This window comes from Manduca sexta, unplaced genomic scaffold (assembly GCF_014839805.1).
Source record: "Manduca sexta isolate Smith_Timp_Sample1 unplaced genomic scaffold, JHU_Msex_v1.0 HiC_scaffold_1550, whole genome shotgun sequence".
Taxonomy (NCBI): domain Eukaryota; kingdom Metazoa; phylum Arthropoda; class Insecta; order Lepidoptera; family Sphingidae; genus Manduca; species Manduca sexta.
Window position 1 is genome coordinate 1 of NW_023592426.1, and position 13,543 is coordinate 13,543.

Sequence of the window (13,543 nt, forward strand, 5' to 3'; positions counted from 1 at the left end):
CAATTTATTACTGCGCGCTATCGGAGTCGTGGGTAAACTGTAGTTTTGAATATCGAAATTGTACGACGATCGTTCCGTTCCATTTCTATCCTTCAGTAAAGGTCTAATTGAGTCCAAATTGTAATCAGGCACTTTGATATGTAGCGGTTTGTATGACTTCGGTGTGAAACTTCGACTGAGTTTTGCAACGGGCCGCTCCAGGCCACTTTGGTCTTTACTGTTATGATCTTGGATACTAAAGTTAACTGTACGGTTGGGACTTAAAATGCTGCAATATTCAGTCGAATCACTCCGATGTAACGTTCCTGGGGTGCCTATATCTTTCATACGGGCCCTTATCTTGGCAATGGGAGTGGAACAGGCACTGGAACAGTCTTTTTCAGGTAATAATTCATGTTTAAACACTGGCCTCTCCACCGTGCTATCTTCGTCAGAAACTAAACACTTCTCTGGTATTGCGTACGTGGTTTCCTTGTAAGATTTCCTTATAGTTTCGTATAAAGGGCTGGAGTCACTCTTACTGCACTCTTTCTCACTGCTTTCCGTGGAGCTCTCGCGTGATTTGTGTATAACTACTTTATGTTCAATATTTCGCGGGCTGAGGCACTCTGAATCGGTAGGCGAAGTAATCTCCCACGCGGAGGTACTAAAAGTCGATTTCTTGTTAGGAAGTCGCGCTGGTATTATGACGTAACCAATGTCGTCTAAATCATTCTGAAAAAGAAAAAACGAAGGTGATTCATAAAAATATATAAGCAAAAAGCCAACATCACGCGGTGTTCCCAGGCGGTCACCCATCCAAGTACTGACCGCGCCCGACGTTGCTTAACTTCGGTGATCGGACGAGAACCGGTATATTCAACGTGGTATGGACGTTGGCATTCAAGTCGTCGTATTTGGTGGCTAGTACCTTTTAGGATGACGTTATACTCACCTTCACTTTTTGTAAAGTACTCTGCAATGTGTCGAGATCGGTGCGTCCGTTTCTTTCTAGTAAGAGTCCGGTCTGTAGCAGAGAAAGCAAACTGCCAGGATAGGTTCCGTCTTGAGGAAGAGAAATTCCACCCTTCCACAGCGTGTATTGTTCTTTTAGTTTATCGTAAGTTAAATTCTTCCAAGGTATTGATGCTGCAAGGAAATAAAAGAAAAAATACTATTATCAACATGTAATAAACCAGCATGATAGACGAAAACCTATTTAAAATACCATGACGTCAGTTTTTGAAAGTAGATTTTTTTTAAACCTTTATTTATAGTAGAGATTGCAAGAGACATCTATGGATAAATTAGGGCAAAAGTTATACCATCGTATAGATTACTCTTAAAAACGTTAGATGGCAGCACGAAAGGTTCATAGCAGCTCTATGATAAGCCGTGCCAACAAGTGACTGGCGCATATTGGCCTATTGATGAGTGTGTCTGAAGAATTCTCCAAGGGTACATCTTGCCTGTCGTAAGAGGTGACTAAGAAGGGCCAATAGATGTAGCGAGCGTGCAGCTGGGGTCTGGGACATTGGGAGTTGGGTGACAATTCTAAGCTAAACACTAGACTGGCGTATTTCTGCCATAGACGCTTAGGGAGTGTGGAGGCTTCTGAGCCCCTGCAACTAAATATTAAGATGAGCCCTAAACGACAATGCGCAGGGTCGAATGCGGTCGTTATTATAATTACTTTGAATTTGGTTTTGCCAAGAGGTATGATTAGTATTCCGTTGAAGGATGACATAGTATCAGTGCCACTGTCCAACGTAATGGTCGCTCAGATGTGATTTTTTCCCTGACTTAACGCTGGATCGTTGGACCTGTGAGCGTAACATAACCGTCTATACGCCCTTTTCCACAAACTGGACGATATGAATACTCTCGTTTTCCCCACAAAAAACAAAAAAACCTCTATGAAGCATAGCGTTACACACATACTCTGCTTAAACTATTAGTTGTCACACTTCAGCCACCTACAATAGGTACTTGTCACCTAATTTTGTTTCACCATAAAGACTGCCGCTGCTATCCAAAAGGGTTTAGATTAGCAAGAAAACTGCTGCAAGAAATTGCTAATCTAAAATTATAGCTTCCACATCAAACATACATTTATAGGTAAAGTTCACCTACCATTACAGCACTCCCACAGCATCAAACAGAGCGAATACACGTCACTCTTGGAGCAAGGGTACACGAAGCCCTCCTCGTCGGGTGTGAACAGCTCGGGCGCCTGCCAGCGGTACAGCTCAGAGTGTTCGTACATCGTGTAGTGCTTGGGTACAGCGTTCGCACGCAGATAGGCTTCGGAGGAACGCTCCGATATCAGCGGCTCGCAGTCTGCCGCGTTAGGTTGGGTGTCTGAGAAAAGAGTGAATTTGATATAGTATTTAATATTGTTTGGTATGTAATGCGCTTATCTAATAAAGTGGTATAATATTATAATATGGCTGACGTTTTGTTCTGATACAGGGCTTTGTGGTACAGATCAGTTCGTATGGTGAGGGTGTCGCCAACGTCCATACCACGTTGAATATACCGGTTCTCGTCCGATCACCGAAGTTAAGCAACGTCGGGCGCGGTCAGTACTTGGATGGGTGACCGCCTGGGAACACCGCGTGATGTTGGCTTTTTGTTTTGTTTTGTTTTGTTTGTTGTATATGTGTATATGTATATATTTTTGCATTTGGTTAGTGTAAGTCGGTTTGTGTATGTGTATAGGTGTGGTTGTACTCGTAGTGCGTACATATAATATTACATGATGGTGCGCGGTGCGCGGTGTGCGGTGCGCGTGCAGACCCGTCTGTATGGTGAGGGTGTCGCCAACGTCCATACCACGTTGAATATACCGGTTCTCGTCCGATCACCGAAGTTAAGCAACGTCGGGCGCGGTCAGTACTTGGATGGGTGACCGCCTGGGAACACCGCGTGATGTTGGCTTTTTGTTTTGTTTTGTTTTGTTTGTTGTATATGTGTATATGTGTATATGTATATATTTTTGCATTTGGTTAGTGTAAGTCGGTTTGTGTATGTGTATAGGTGTGGTTGTACTCGTAGTGCGTAGTGCGTACATATAATATTACATGATGGTGCGCGGTGCGCGGTGTGCGGTGCGCGTGCAGACCCGTCTGTATGGTGAGGGTGTCGCCAACGTCCATACCACGTTGAATATACCGGTTCTCGTCCGATCACCGAAGTTAAGCAACGTCGGGCGCGGTCAGTACTTGGATGGGTGACCGCCTGGGAACACCGCGTGATGTTGGCTTTTTGTTTTGTTTTTGTTTTTGTTTGTTGTATATGTGTATATGTGTATATGTATATATTTTTGCATTTGGTTAGTGTAAGTCGGTTTGTGTATGTGTATAGGTGTGGTTGTACTCGTAGTGCGTACATATAATATTACATGATGGTGCGCGGTGCGCGGTGTGCGGTGCGCGTGCAGACCCGTCTGTATGGTGAGGGTGTCGCCAACGTCCATACCACGTTGAATATACCGGTTCTCGTCCGATCACCGAAGTTAAGCAACGTCGGGCGCGGTCAGTACTTGGATGGGTGACCGCCTGGGAACACCGCGTGATGTTGGCTTTTGTTTTGTTTTGTTTTGTTTGTTGTATATGTGTATATGTGTATATGTATATATTTTTGCATTTGGTTAGTGTAAGTCGGTTTGTGTATGTGTATAGGTGTGGTTGTACTCGTAGTGCGTACATATAATATTACATGATGGTGCGCGGTGCGCGGTGTGCGGTGCGCGTGCAGACCCGTCTGTATGGTGAGGGTGTCGCCAACGTCCATACCACGTTGAATATACCGGTTCTCGTCCGATCACCGAAGTTAAGCAACGTCGGGCGCGGTCAGTACTTGGATGGGTGACCGCCTGGGAACACCGCGTGATGGTGGCTTTTGTTTTGTTTTGTTTTGTTTTGTTTGTTGTATATGTGTATATGTGTATATGTATATATTTTTGCATTTGGTTAGTGTAAGTCGGTTTGTGTATGTGTATAGGTGTGGTTGTACTCGTAGTGCGTACATATAATATTACATGATGGTGCGCGGTGCGCGGTGTGCGGTGCGCGTGCAGACCCGTCTGTATGGTGAGGGTGTCGCCAACGTCCATACCACGTTGAATATACCGGTTCTCGTCCGATCACCGAAGTTAAGCAACGTCGGGCGCGGTCAATACTTGGATGGGTGACCGCCTGGGAACACCGCGTGATGTTGGCTTTTTGTTTTGTTTTGTTTTGTTTGTTGTATATGTGTATATGTATATATGTATATATTTTTGCATTTGGTTAGTGTAAGTCGGTTTGTGTATGTGTATAGGTGTGGTTGTACTCGTAGTGCATACATATAATATTACATGATGGTGCGCGGTGCGCGGTGTGCGGTGCGCGTGCAGACCCGTCTGTATGGTGAGGGTGTCGCCAACGTCCATACCACGTTGAATATACCGGTTCTCGTCCGATCACCGAAGTTAAGCAACGTCGGGCGCGGTCAGTACTTGGATGGGTGACCGCCTGGGAACACCGCGTGATGTTGGCTTTTTGTTTTGTTTTGTTTGTTGTATATGTGTAATGTATATATTTTTGCATTTGGTTAGTGTAAGTCGGTTTGTGTATGTGTATAGGTGTGGTTGTACTCGTAGTGCGTACATATAATATTACATGATGGTGCGCGGTGCGCGGTGTGCGGTGCGCGTGCAGACCCGTCTGTATGGTGAGGGTGTCGCCAACGTCCATACCACGTTGAATATACCGGTTCTCGTCCGATCACCGAAGTTAAGCAACGTCGGGCGCGGTCAGTACTTGGATGGGTGACCGCCTGGGAACACCGCGTGATGTTGGCTTTTGTTTTGTTTTGTTTTGTTTGTTGTATATGTGTATATGTATATATTTTTGCATTTGGTTAGTGTAAGTCGGTTTGTGTATGTGTATAGGTGTGGTTGTACTCGTAGTGCGTACATATAATATTACATGATGGTGCGCGGTGCGCGGTGTGCGGTGCGCGTGCAGACCCGTCTGTATGGTGAGGGTGTCGCCAACGTCCATACCACGTTGAATATACCGGTTCTCGTCCGATCACCGAAGTTAAGCAACGTCGGGCGCGGTCAGTACTTGGATGGGTGACCGCCTGGGAACACCGCGTGATGTTGTACTTTTGTTTTGTTTTGTTTTGTTTGGTGTATATGTGTATATGTGTATATGTATATATTTTTGCATTTGGTTAGTGTAAGTCGGTTTGTGTATGTGTATAGGTGTGGTTGTACTCGTAGTGCGTACATATAATATTACATGATGGTGCGCGGTGCGCGGTGTGCGGTGCGCGTGCAGACCCGTCTGTATGGTGAGGGTGTCGCCAACGTCCATACCACGTTGAATATACCGGTTCTCGTCCGATCACCGAAGTTAAGCAACGTCGGGCGCGGTCAGTACTTGGATGGGTGACCGCCTGGGAACACCGCGTGATGTTGGCTTTTGTTTTGTTTTGTTTTGTTTGTTGTATATGTGTATATGTGTATATGTATATATTTTTGCATTTGGTTAGTGTAAGTCGGTTTGTGTATGTGTATAGGTGTGGTTGTACTCGTAGTGCGTACATATAATATTACATGATGGTGCGCGGTGCGCGGTGTGCGGTGCGCGTGCAGACCCGTCTGTATGGTGAGGGTGTCGCCAACGTCCATACCACGTTGAATATACCGGTTCTCGTCCGATCACCGAAGTTAAGCAACGTCGGGCGCGGTCAGTACTTGGATGGGTGACCGCCTGGGAACACCGCGTGATGTTGGCTTTTTGTTTTGTTTTGTTTTGTTTGTTGTATATGTGTATATGTGTATATGTATATATTTTGCATTTGGTTAGTGTAAGTCGGTTTGTGTATGTGTATAGGTGTGGTTGTACTCGTAGTGCGTACATATAATATTACATGATGGTGCGCGGTGCGCGGTGTGCGGTGCGCGTGCAGACCCGTCTGTATGGTGAGGGTGTCGCCAACGTCCATACCACGTTGAATATACCGGTTCTCGTCCGATCACCCGAAGTTAAGCAACGTCGGGCGCGGTCAGTACTTGGATGGGTGACCGCCTGGGAACACCGCGTGATGTTGGCTTTTTGTTTTGTTTTGTTTTGTTTGTTGTATATGTGTATATGTATATATTTTTGCATTTGGTTAGTGTAAGTCGGTTTGTGTATGTGTATAGGTGTGGTTGTACTCGTAGTGCGTACATATAATATTACATGATGGTGCGCGGTGCGCGGTGTGCGGTGCGCGTGCAGACCCGTCTGTATGGTGAGGGTGTCGCCAACGTCCATACCACGTTGAATATACCGGTTCTCGTCCGATCACCGAAGTTAAGCAACGTCGGGCGCGGTCAGTACTTGGATGGGTGACCGCCTGGGAACACCGCGTGATGTTGGCTTTTGTTTTGTTTTGTTTTGTTTGTTGTATATGTGTATATGTGTATATGTATATATTTTTGCATTTGGTTAGTGTAAGTCGGTTTGTGTATGTGTATAGGTGTGGTTGTACTCGTAGTGCGTACATATAATATTACATGATGGTGCGCGGTGCGCGGTGTGCGGTGCGCGTGCAGACCCGTCTGTATGGTGAGGGTGTCGCCAACGTCCATACCACGTTGAATATACCGGTTCTCGTCCGATCACCGAAGTTAAGCAACGTCGGGCGCGGTCAGTACTTGGATGGGTGACCGCCTGGGAACACCGCGTGATGTTGGCTTTTGTTTTGTTTTGTTTTGTTTGTTGTATATGTGTATATGTATATATTTTTGCATTTGGTTAGTGTAAGTCGGTTTGTGTATGTGTATAGGTGTGGTTGTACTCGTAGTGCGTACATATAATATTACATGATGGTGCGCGGTGCGCGGTGTGCGGTGCGCGTGCAGACCCGTCTGTATGGTGAGGGTGTCGCCAACGTCCATACCACGTTGAATATACCGGTTCTCGTCCGATCACCGAAGTTAAGCAACGTCGGGCGCGGTCAGTACTTGGATGGGTGACCGCCTGGGAACACCGCGTGATGTTGGCTTTTGTTTTGTTTTGTTTTGTTTGTTGTATATGTGTATATGTGTATATGTATATATTTTTGCATTTGGTTAGTGTAAGTCGGTTTGTGTATGTGTATAGGTGTGGTTGTACTCGTAGTGCGTACATATAATATTACATGATGGTGCGCGGTGCGCGGTGTGCGGTGCGCGTGCAGACCCGTCTGTATGGTGAGGGTGTCGCCAACGTCCATACCACGTTGAATATACCGGTTCTCGTCCGATCACCGAAGTTAAGCAACGTCGGGCGCGGTCAGTACTTGGATGGGTGACCGCCTGGGAACACCGCGTGATGTTGGCTTTTTGTTTTGTTTTGTTTTGTTTGTTGTATATGTGTATATGTGTATATGTATATATTTTTGCATTTGGTTAGTGTAAGTCGGTTTGTGTATGTGTATAGGTGTGGTTGTACTCGTAGTGCGTACATATAATATTACATGATGGTGCGCGGTGCGCGGTGTGCGGTGCGCGTGCAGACCCGTCTGTATGGTGAGGGTGTCGCCAACGTCCATACCACGTTGAATATACCGGTTCTCGTCCGATCACCCGAAGTTAAGCAACGTCGGGCGCGGTCAGTACTTGGATGGGTGACCGCCTGGGAACACCGCGTGATGTTGGCTTTTGTTTTGTTTTGTTTTGTTTGTTGTATATGTGTATATGTATATATTTTTGCATTTGGTTAGTGTAAGTCGGTTTGTGTATGTGTATAGGTGTGGTTGTACTCGTAGTGCGTACATATAATATTACATGATGGTGCGCGGTGCGCGGTGTGCGGTGCGCGTGCAGACCCGTCTGTATGGTGAGGGTGTCGCCAACGTCCATACCACGTTGAATATACCGGTTCTCGTCCGATCACCGAAGTTAAGCAACGTCGGGCGCGGTCAGTACTTGGATGGGTGACCGCCTGGGAACACCGCGTGATGTTGGCTGTTTGTTTTGTTTTGTTTTGTTTGTTGTATATGTGTATATGTGTATATGTATATATTTTTGCATTTGGTTAGTGTAAGTCGGTTTGTGTATGTGTATAGGTGTGGTTGTACTCGTAGTGCGTACATATAATATTACATGATGGTGCGCGGTGCGCGGTGTGCGGTGCGCGTGCAGACCCGTCTGTATGGTGAGGGTGTCGCCAACGTCCATACCACGTTGAATATACCGGTTCTCGTCCGATCACCGAAGTTAAGCAACGTCGGGCGCGGTCAGTACTTGGATGGGTGACCGCCTGGGAACACCGCGTGATGTTGGCTTTTGTTTTGTTTTGTTTTGTTTGTTGTATATGTGTATATGTGTATATGTATATATTTTTGCATTTGGTTAGTGTAAGTCGGTTTGTGTATGTGTATAGGTGTGGTTGTACTCGTAGTGCGTACATATAATATTACATGATGGTGCACGGTGCGCGGTGTGCGGTGCGCGTGCAGACCCGTCTGTATGGTGAGGGTGTCGCCAACGTCCATACCACGTTGAATATACCGGTTCTCGTCCGATCACCGAAGTTAAGCAACGTCGGGCGCGGTCAGTACTTGGATGGGTGACCGCCTGGGAACACCGCGTGATGTTGGCTTTTTGTTTTGTTTTGTTTTGTTTGTTGTATATGTGTATGTGTATATGTATATATTTTTGCATTTGGTTAGTGTAAGTCGGTTTGTGTATGTGTATAGGTGTGGTTGTACTCGTAGTGCGTACATATAATATTACATGATGGTGCGCGGTGCGCGGTGTGCGGTGCGCGTGCAGACCCGTCTGTATGGTGAGGGTGTCGCCAACGTCCATACCACGTTGAATATACCGGTTCTCGTCCGATCACCGAAGTTAAGCAACGTCGGGCGCGGTCAGTACTTGGATGGGTGACCGCCTGGGAACACCGCGTGATGTTGGCTTTTTGTTTTGTTTTGTTTTGTTTGTTGTATATGTGTATATGTGTATATGTATATATTTTTGCATTTGGTTAGTGTAAGTCGGTTTGTGTATGTGTATAGGTGTGGTTGTACTCGTAGTGCGTACATATAATATTACATGATGGTGCGCGGTGCGCGGTGTGCGGTGCGCGTGCAGACCCGTCTGTATGGTGAGGGTGTCGCCAACGTCCATACCACGTTGAATATACCGGTTCTCGTCCGATCACCCGAAGTTAAGCAACGTCGGGCGCGGTCAGTACTTGGATGGGTGACCGCCTGGGAACACCGCGTGATGTTGGCTTTTGTTTTGTTTTGTTTTGTTTGTTGTATATGTGTATATGTATATATTTTTGCATTTGGTTAGTGTAAGTCGGTTTGTGTATGTGTATAGGTGTGGTTGTACTCGTAGTGCGTACATATAATATTACATGATGGTGCGCGGTGCGCGGTGTGCGGTGCGCGTGCAGACCCGTCTGTATGGTGAGGGTGTCGCCAACGTCCATACCACGTTGAATATACCGGTTCTCGTCCGATCACCGAAGTTAAGCAACGTCGGGCGCGGTCAGTACTTGGATGGGTGACCGCCTGGGAACACCGCGTGATGTTTGCTTTTTGTTTTGTTTTGTTTTGTTTGTTGTATATGTGTATATGTGTATATGTATATATTTTGCATTTGGTTAGTGTAAGTCGGTTTGTGTATGTGTATAGGTGTGGTTGTACTCGTAGTGCGTACATATAATATTACATGATGGTGCGCGGTGCGCGGTGTGCGGTGCGCGTGCAGACCCTGTCTGTATGGTGAGGGTGTCGCCAACGTCCATACCACGTTGAATATACCGGTTCTCGTCCGATCACCGAAGTTAAGCAACGTCGGGCGCGGTCAGTACTTGGATGGGTGACCGCCTGGGAACACCGCGTGATGTTGGCTTTTTGTTTTGTTTTGTTTTGTTTGTTGTATATGTGTATATGTATATATTTTTGCATTTGGTTAGTGTAAGTCGGTTTGTGTATGTGTATAGGTGTGGTTGTACTCGTAGTGCGTACATATAATATTACATGATGGTGCGCGGTGCGCGGTGTGCGGTGCGCGTGCAGACCCGTCTGTATGGTGAGGGTGTCGCCAACGTCCATACCACGTTGAATATACCGGTTCTCGTCCGATCACCGAAGTTAAGCAACGTCGGGCGCGGTCAGTACTTGGATGGGTGACCGCCTGGGAACACCGCGTGATGTTGGTTTTTGTTTTGTTTTGTTTTGTTTGTTGTATATGTGTATATGTGTATATGTATATATTTTTGCATTTGGTTAGTGTAAGTCGGTTTGTGTATGTGTATAGGTGTGGTTGTACTCGTAGTGCGTACATATAATATTACATGATGGTGCGCGGTGCGCGGTGTGCGGTGCGCGTGCAGACCCGTCTGTATGGTGAGGGTGTCGCCAACGTCCATACCACGTTGAATATACCGGTTCTCGTCCGATCACCGAAGTTAAGCAACGTCGGGCGCGGTCAGTACTTGGATGGGTGACCGCCTGGGAACACCGCGTGATGTTGGCTTTTTGTTTTGTTTTGTTTTGTTTGTTGTATATGTGTATATGTGTATATGTATATATTTTGCATTTGGTTAGTGTAAGTCGGTTTGTGTATGTGTATAGGTGTGGTTGTACTCGTAGTGCGTACATATAATATTACATGATGGTGCGCGGTGCGCGGTGTGCGGTGCGCGTGCAGACCCGTCTGTATGGTGAGGGTGTCGCCAACGTCCATACCACGTTGAATATACCGGTTCTCGTCCGATCACCGAAGTTAAGCAACGTCGGGCGCGGTCAGTACTTGGATGGGTGACCGCCTGGGAACACCGCGTGATGTTGGCTTTTGTTTTGTTTTGTTTTGTTTGTTGTATATGTGTATATGTGTATATGTATATATTTTTGCATTTGGTTAGTGTAAGTCGGTTTGTGTATGTGTATAGGTGTGGTTGTACTCGTAGTGCGTACATATAATATTACATGATGGTGCGCGGTGCGCGGTGTGCGGTGCGCGTGCAGACCCGTCTGTATGGTGAGGGTGTCGCCAACGTCCATACCACGTTGAATATACCGGTTCTCGTCCGATCACCGAAGTTAAGCAACGTCGGGCGCGGTCAGTACTTGGATGGGTGACCGCCTGGGAACACCGCGTGATGTTGGCTTTTTGTTTTGTTTTGTTTTGTTTGTTGTATATGTGTATATGTATATATTTTTGCATTTGGTTAGTGTAAGTCGGTTTGTGTATGTGTATAGGTGTGGTTGTACTCGTAGTGCGTACATATAATATTACATGATGGTGCGCGGTGCGCGGTGTGCGGTGCGCGTGCAGACCCGTCTGTATGGTGAGGGTGTCGCCAACGTCCATACCACGTTGAATATACCGGTTCTCGTCCGATCACCGAAGTTAAGCGGAACGTCGGGCGCGGTCAGTACTTGGATGGGTGACCGCCTGGGAACAGCGCGTGATTTTGGCTTTTTGTTTTGTTTTGTTTTGTTTGTTGTATATGTGTATATGTGTATATGTATATATTTTTGCATTTGGTTAGTGTAAGTCGGTTTGTGTATGTGTATAGGTGTGGTTGTACTCGTAGTGCGTACATATAATATTACATGATGGTGCGCGGTGCGCGGTGTGCGGTGCGCGTGCAGACCCGTCTGTATGGTGAGGGTGTCGCCAACGTCCATACCACGTTGAATATACCGGTTCTCGTCCGATCACCGAAGTTAAGCAACGTCGGGCGCGGTCAGTACTTGGATGGGTGACCGCCTGGGAACACCGCGTGATGTTGGCTTTTTGTTTTGTTTTGTTTTGTTTGTTGTATATGTGTATATGTGTATATGTATATATTTTTGCATTTGGTTAGTGTAAGTCGGTTTGTGTATGTGTATAGGTGTGGTTGTACTCGTAGTGCGTACATATAATATTACATGATGGTGCGCGGTGCGCGGTGTGCGGTGCGCGTGCAGACCCGTCTGTATGGTGGAGGGGTGTCGCCAACGTCCATACCACGTTGAATATACCGGTTTCTCGGTCCGATCACCCGGAAGTTAAGCAACGTCGGGCGCGGTCAGTACTTGGATGGGTGACCGCCTGGGAACACCGCGTGATGTTGGCTTTTTGTTTTGTTTTGTTTTGTTTGTTGTATATGTGTATATGTATATATTTTTGCATTTGGTTAGTGTAAGTCGGTTTGTGTATGTGTATAGGTGTGGTTGTACTCGTAGTGCGTACATATAATATTACATGATGGTGCGCGGTGCGCGGTGTGCGGTGCGCGTGCAGACCCGTCTGTATGGTGAGGGTGTCGCCAACGTCCATACCACGTTGAATATACCGGTTCTCGTCCGATCACCGAAGTTAAGCAACGTCGGGCGCGGTCAGTACTTGGATGGGTGACCGCCTGGGAACACCGCGTGATGTTGGCTTTTTGTTTTGTTTTGTTTTGTTTGTTGTATGTGTATATGTGTATATGTATATATTTTGCATTTGGTTAGTGTAAGTCGGTTTGTGTATGTGTATAGGTGTGGTTGTACTCGTAGTGCGTACATATAATATTACATGATGGTGCGCGGTGCGCGGTGTGCGGTGCGCGTGCAGACCCGTCTGTATGGTGAGGGTGTCGCCAACGTCCATACCACGTTGAATATACCGGTTCTCGTCCGATCACCGAAGTTAAGCAACGTCGGGCGCGGTCAGTACTTGGATGGGTGACCGCCTGGGAACACCGCGTGATGTTGGCTTTTTGTTTTAGTTTTGTTTTGTTTGTTGTATGTGTATATGTGTATATGTATATATTTTGCATTTGGTTAGTGTAAGTCGGTTTGTGTATGTGTATAGGTGTGGTTGTACTCGTAGTGCGTACATATAATATTACATGATGGTGCGCGGTGCGCGGTGTGCGGTGCGCGTGCAGACCCGTCTGTATGGTGAGGGTGTCGCCAACGTCCATACCACGTTGAATATACCGGTTCTCGTCCGATCACCGAGGTTGCAACGTCGGGCGCGGTCAGTACTTGGATGGGTGACCGCCTGGGAACACCGCGTGATGTTGGCTTTTTGTTTTGTTTTGTTTTGTTTGTTGTATATGTGTATATGTATATATTTTGCATTTGGGTGTAAGTCGGTTTGTGTATGTGTATAGGTGTGGTTGTACCTCGTAGTGCGTACATATAATATTACATGGTGCGCGGTGCGCGGTGTGCGGTGCGCGTGCAGACCCGTCTGTATGGTGAGGGTGTCGCCAACGTCCATACCACGTTGAATATACCGGTTCTCGTCCGATCACCGAAGTTAAGCAACGTCGGGCGCGGTCAGTACTTGGATGGGTGACCGCCTGAACACCGCGTGATGTTGGCTTTTTGTTTTGTTTTGTTTTGTTTGTTGTATATGTGTATATGTGTATATGTATATATTTTTGCATTTGGTTAGTGTAAGTCGGTTTGTATGTATAGGTGTGGTTGTACCTGTAGTGCGTACATAATATTACATGATGGTGCGCGGTGCGCGGTGTGCGGTGCGCGTGCAGACCCGTCTGTATGGGTGAGGGTGTCGCCAACGTCCATACCATCGTTGAATATA

The 13,543-nt window shown here is 46.6% G+C and overlaps 33 non-coding genes and 3 pseudogenes across 33 annotated transcripts; 35 read left to right on the forward strand and 1 right to left on the reverse strand.

Moving 5' to 3' along the window:
• Positions 1-761: 761 nt before the first annotated feature.
• Positions 762-880, reverse strand: LOC115454123. Its single transcript, XR_003939631.1, has one exon. It is a non-coding gene; the product is annotated as a 5S ribosomal RNA (ribosomal RNA).
• A 1,610-nt stretch (positions 881-2,490) lies between these two features.
• Positions 2,491-2,609, forward strand: LOC119191453. Its single transcript, XR_005113453.1, has one exon. It is a non-coding gene; the product is annotated as a 5S ribosomal RNA (ribosomal RNA).
• Positions 2,610-2,800: 191 nt separating this feature from the next.
• Positions 2,801-2,919, forward strand: LOC119191464. The gene has a single exon (XR_005113464.1). It is a non-coding gene; the product is annotated as a 5S ribosomal RNA (ribosomal RNA).
• A 206-nt stretch (positions 2,920-3,125) lies between these two features.
• On the forward strand, positions 3,126-3,244 carry LOC119191476. Its single transcript, XR_005113473.1, has one exon. It is a non-coding gene; the product is annotated as a 5S ribosomal RNA (ribosomal RNA).
• Positions 3,245-3,445: 201 nt separating this feature from the next.
• Positions 3,446-3,564, forward strand: LOC119191478. The gene has a single exon (XR_005113474.1). It is a non-coding gene; the product is annotated as a 5S ribosomal RNA (ribosomal RNA).
• A 198-nt stretch (positions 3,565-3,762) lies between these two features.
• Positions 3,763-3,881, forward strand: LOC119191467. Its single transcript, XR_005113467.1, has one exon. It is a non-coding gene; the product is annotated as a 5S ribosomal RNA (ribosomal RNA).
• A 203-nt stretch (positions 3,882-4,084) lies between these two features.
• LOC119191466 lies at positions 4,085-4,203 on the forward strand. The gene has a single exon (XR_005113466.1). It is a non-coding gene; the product is annotated as a 5S ribosomal RNA (ribosomal RNA).
• A 199-nt stretch (positions 4,204-4,402) lies between these two features.
• Positions 4,403-4,521, forward strand: LOC119191443. The gene has a single exon (XR_005113443.1). It is a non-coding gene; the product is annotated as a 5S ribosomal RNA (ribosomal RNA).
• Positions 4,522-4,706: 185 nt separating this feature from the next.
• On the forward strand, positions 4,707-4,825 carry LOC119191444. Its single transcript, XR_005113444.1, has one exon. It is a non-coding gene; the product is annotated as a 5S ribosomal RNA (ribosomal RNA).
• A 190-nt stretch (positions 4,826-5,015) lies between these two features.
• On the forward strand, positions 5,016-5,134 carry LOC119191468. Its single transcript, XR_005113468.1, has one exon. It is a non-coding gene; the product is annotated as a 5S ribosomal RNA (ribosomal RNA).
• A 199-nt stretch (positions 5,135-5,333) lies between these two features.
• On the forward strand, positions 5,334-5,452 carry LOC119191445. The gene has a single exon (XR_005113445.1). It is a non-coding gene; the product is annotated as a 5S ribosomal RNA (ribosomal RNA).
• A 198-nt stretch (positions 5,453-5,650) lies between these two features.
• Positions 5,651-5,769, forward strand: LOC119191446. The gene has a single exon (XR_005113446.1). It is a non-coding gene; the product is annotated as a 5S ribosomal RNA (ribosomal RNA).
• Positions 5,770-5,967: 198 nt separating this feature from the next.
• LOC119191469 lies at positions 5,968-6,087 on the forward strand. Its single transcript, XR_005113469.1, has one exon. It is a non-coding gene; the product is annotated as a 5S ribosomal RNA (ribosomal RNA).
• Positions 6,088-6,278: 191 nt separating this feature from the next.
• On the forward strand, positions 6,279-6,397 carry LOC119191447. The gene has a single exon (XR_005113447.1). It is a non-coding gene; the product is annotated as a 5S ribosomal RNA (ribosomal RNA).
• Positions 6,398-6,595: 198 nt separating this feature from the next.
• On the forward strand, positions 6,596-6,714 carry LOC119191448. Its single transcript, XR_005113448.1, has one exon. It is a non-coding gene; the product is annotated as a 5S ribosomal RNA (ribosomal RNA).
• Positions 6,715-6,904: 190 nt separating this feature from the next.
• On the forward strand, positions 6,905-7,023 carry LOC119191449. Its single transcript, XR_005113449.1, has one exon. It is a non-coding gene; the product is annotated as a 5S ribosomal RNA (ribosomal RNA).
• A 198-nt stretch (positions 7,024-7,221) lies between these two features.
• Positions 7,222-7,340, forward strand: LOC119191450. Its single transcript, XR_005113450.1, has one exon. It is a non-coding gene; the product is annotated as a 5S ribosomal RNA (ribosomal RNA).
• Positions 7,341-7,539: 199 nt separating this feature from the next.
• On the forward strand, positions 7,540-7,659 carry LOC119191470. Its single transcript, XR_005113470.1, has one exon. It is a non-coding gene; the product is annotated as a 5S ribosomal RNA (ribosomal RNA).
• Positions 7,660-7,849: 190 nt separating this feature from the next.
• Positions 7,850-7,968, forward strand: LOC119191451. Its single transcript, XR_005113451.1, has one exon. It is a non-coding gene; the product is annotated as a 5S ribosomal RNA (ribosomal RNA).
• A 199-nt stretch (positions 7,969-8,167) lies between these two features.
• Positions 8,168-8,286, forward strand: LOC119191452. The gene has a single exon (XR_005113452.1). It is a non-coding gene; the product is annotated as a 5S ribosomal RNA (ribosomal RNA).
• Positions 8,287-8,484: 198 nt separating this feature from the next.
• Positions 8,485-8,603, forward strand: LOC119191454. Its single transcript, XR_005113454.1, has one exon. It is a non-coding gene; the product is annotated as a 5S ribosomal RNA (ribosomal RNA).
• Positions 8,604-8,800: 197 nt separating this feature from the next.
• On the forward strand, positions 8,801-8,919 carry LOC119191455. The gene has a single exon (XR_005113455.1). It is a non-coding gene; the product is annotated as a 5S ribosomal RNA (ribosomal RNA).
• Positions 8,920-9,118: 199 nt separating this feature from the next.
• On the forward strand, positions 9,119-9,238 carry LOC119191471. Its single transcript, XR_005113471.1, has one exon. It is a non-coding gene; the product is annotated as a 5S ribosomal RNA (ribosomal RNA).
• Positions 9,239-9,428: 190 nt separating this feature from the next.
• LOC119191465 lies at positions 9,429-9,547 on the forward strand. Its single transcript, XR_005113465.1, has one exon. It is a non-coding gene; the product is annotated as a 5S ribosomal RNA (ribosomal RNA).
• Positions 9,548-9,746: 199 nt separating this feature from the next.
• On the forward strand, positions 9,747-9,865 carry LOC119191456. Its single transcript, XR_005113456.1, has one exon. It is a non-coding gene; the product is annotated as a 5S ribosomal RNA (ribosomal RNA).
• Positions 9,866-10,056: 191 nt separating this feature from the next.
• Positions 10,057-10,175, forward strand: LOC119191463. The gene has a single exon (XR_005113463.1). It is a non-coding gene; the product is annotated as a 5S ribosomal RNA (ribosomal RNA).
• Positions 10,176-10,373: 198 nt separating this feature from the next.
• On the forward strand, positions 10,374-10,492 carry LOC119191457. The gene has a single exon (XR_005113457.1). It is a non-coding gene; the product is annotated as a 5S ribosomal RNA (ribosomal RNA).
• Positions 10,493-10,690: 198 nt separating this feature from the next.
• Positions 10,691-10,809, forward strand: LOC119191458. Its single transcript, XR_005113458.1, has one exon. It is a non-coding gene; the product is annotated as a 5S ribosomal RNA (ribosomal RNA).
• Positions 10,810-11,007: 198 nt separating this feature from the next.
• LOC119191459 lies at positions 11,008-11,126 on the forward strand. Its single transcript, XR_005113459.1, has one exon. It is a non-coding gene; the product is annotated as a 5S ribosomal RNA (ribosomal RNA).
• Positions 11,127-11,317: 191 nt separating this feature from the next.
• On the forward strand, positions 11,318-11,438 carry LOC119191477 (annotated as a pseudogene).
• A 199-nt stretch (positions 11,439-11,637) lies between these two features.
• Positions 11,638-11,756, forward strand: LOC119191460. Its single transcript, XR_005113460.1, has one exon. It is a non-coding gene; the product is annotated as a 5S ribosomal RNA (ribosomal RNA).
• Positions 11,757-11,957: 201 nt separating this feature from the next.
• Positions 11,958-12,080, forward strand: LOC119191475 (annotated as a pseudogene).
• A 191-nt stretch (positions 12,081-12,271) lies between these two features.
• Positions 12,272-12,390, forward strand: LOC119191461. Its single transcript, XR_005113461.1, has one exon. It is a non-coding gene; the product is annotated as a 5S ribosomal RNA (ribosomal RNA).
• A 196-nt stretch (positions 12,391-12,586) lies between these two features.
• LOC119191462 lies at positions 12,587-12,705 on the forward strand. Its single transcript, XR_005113462.1, has one exon. It is a non-coding gene; the product is annotated as a 5S ribosomal RNA (ribosomal RNA).
• A 197-nt stretch (positions 12,706-12,902) lies between these two features.
• LOC119191473 lies at positions 12,903-13,019 on the forward strand (annotated as a pseudogene).
• Positions 13,020-13,204: 185 nt separating this feature from the next.
• LOC119191472 lies at positions 13,205-13,321 on the forward strand. Its single transcript, XR_005113472.1, has one exon. It is a non-coding gene; the product is annotated as a 5S ribosomal RNA (ribosomal RNA).
• Positions 13,322-13,543: the final 222 nt, after the last annotated feature.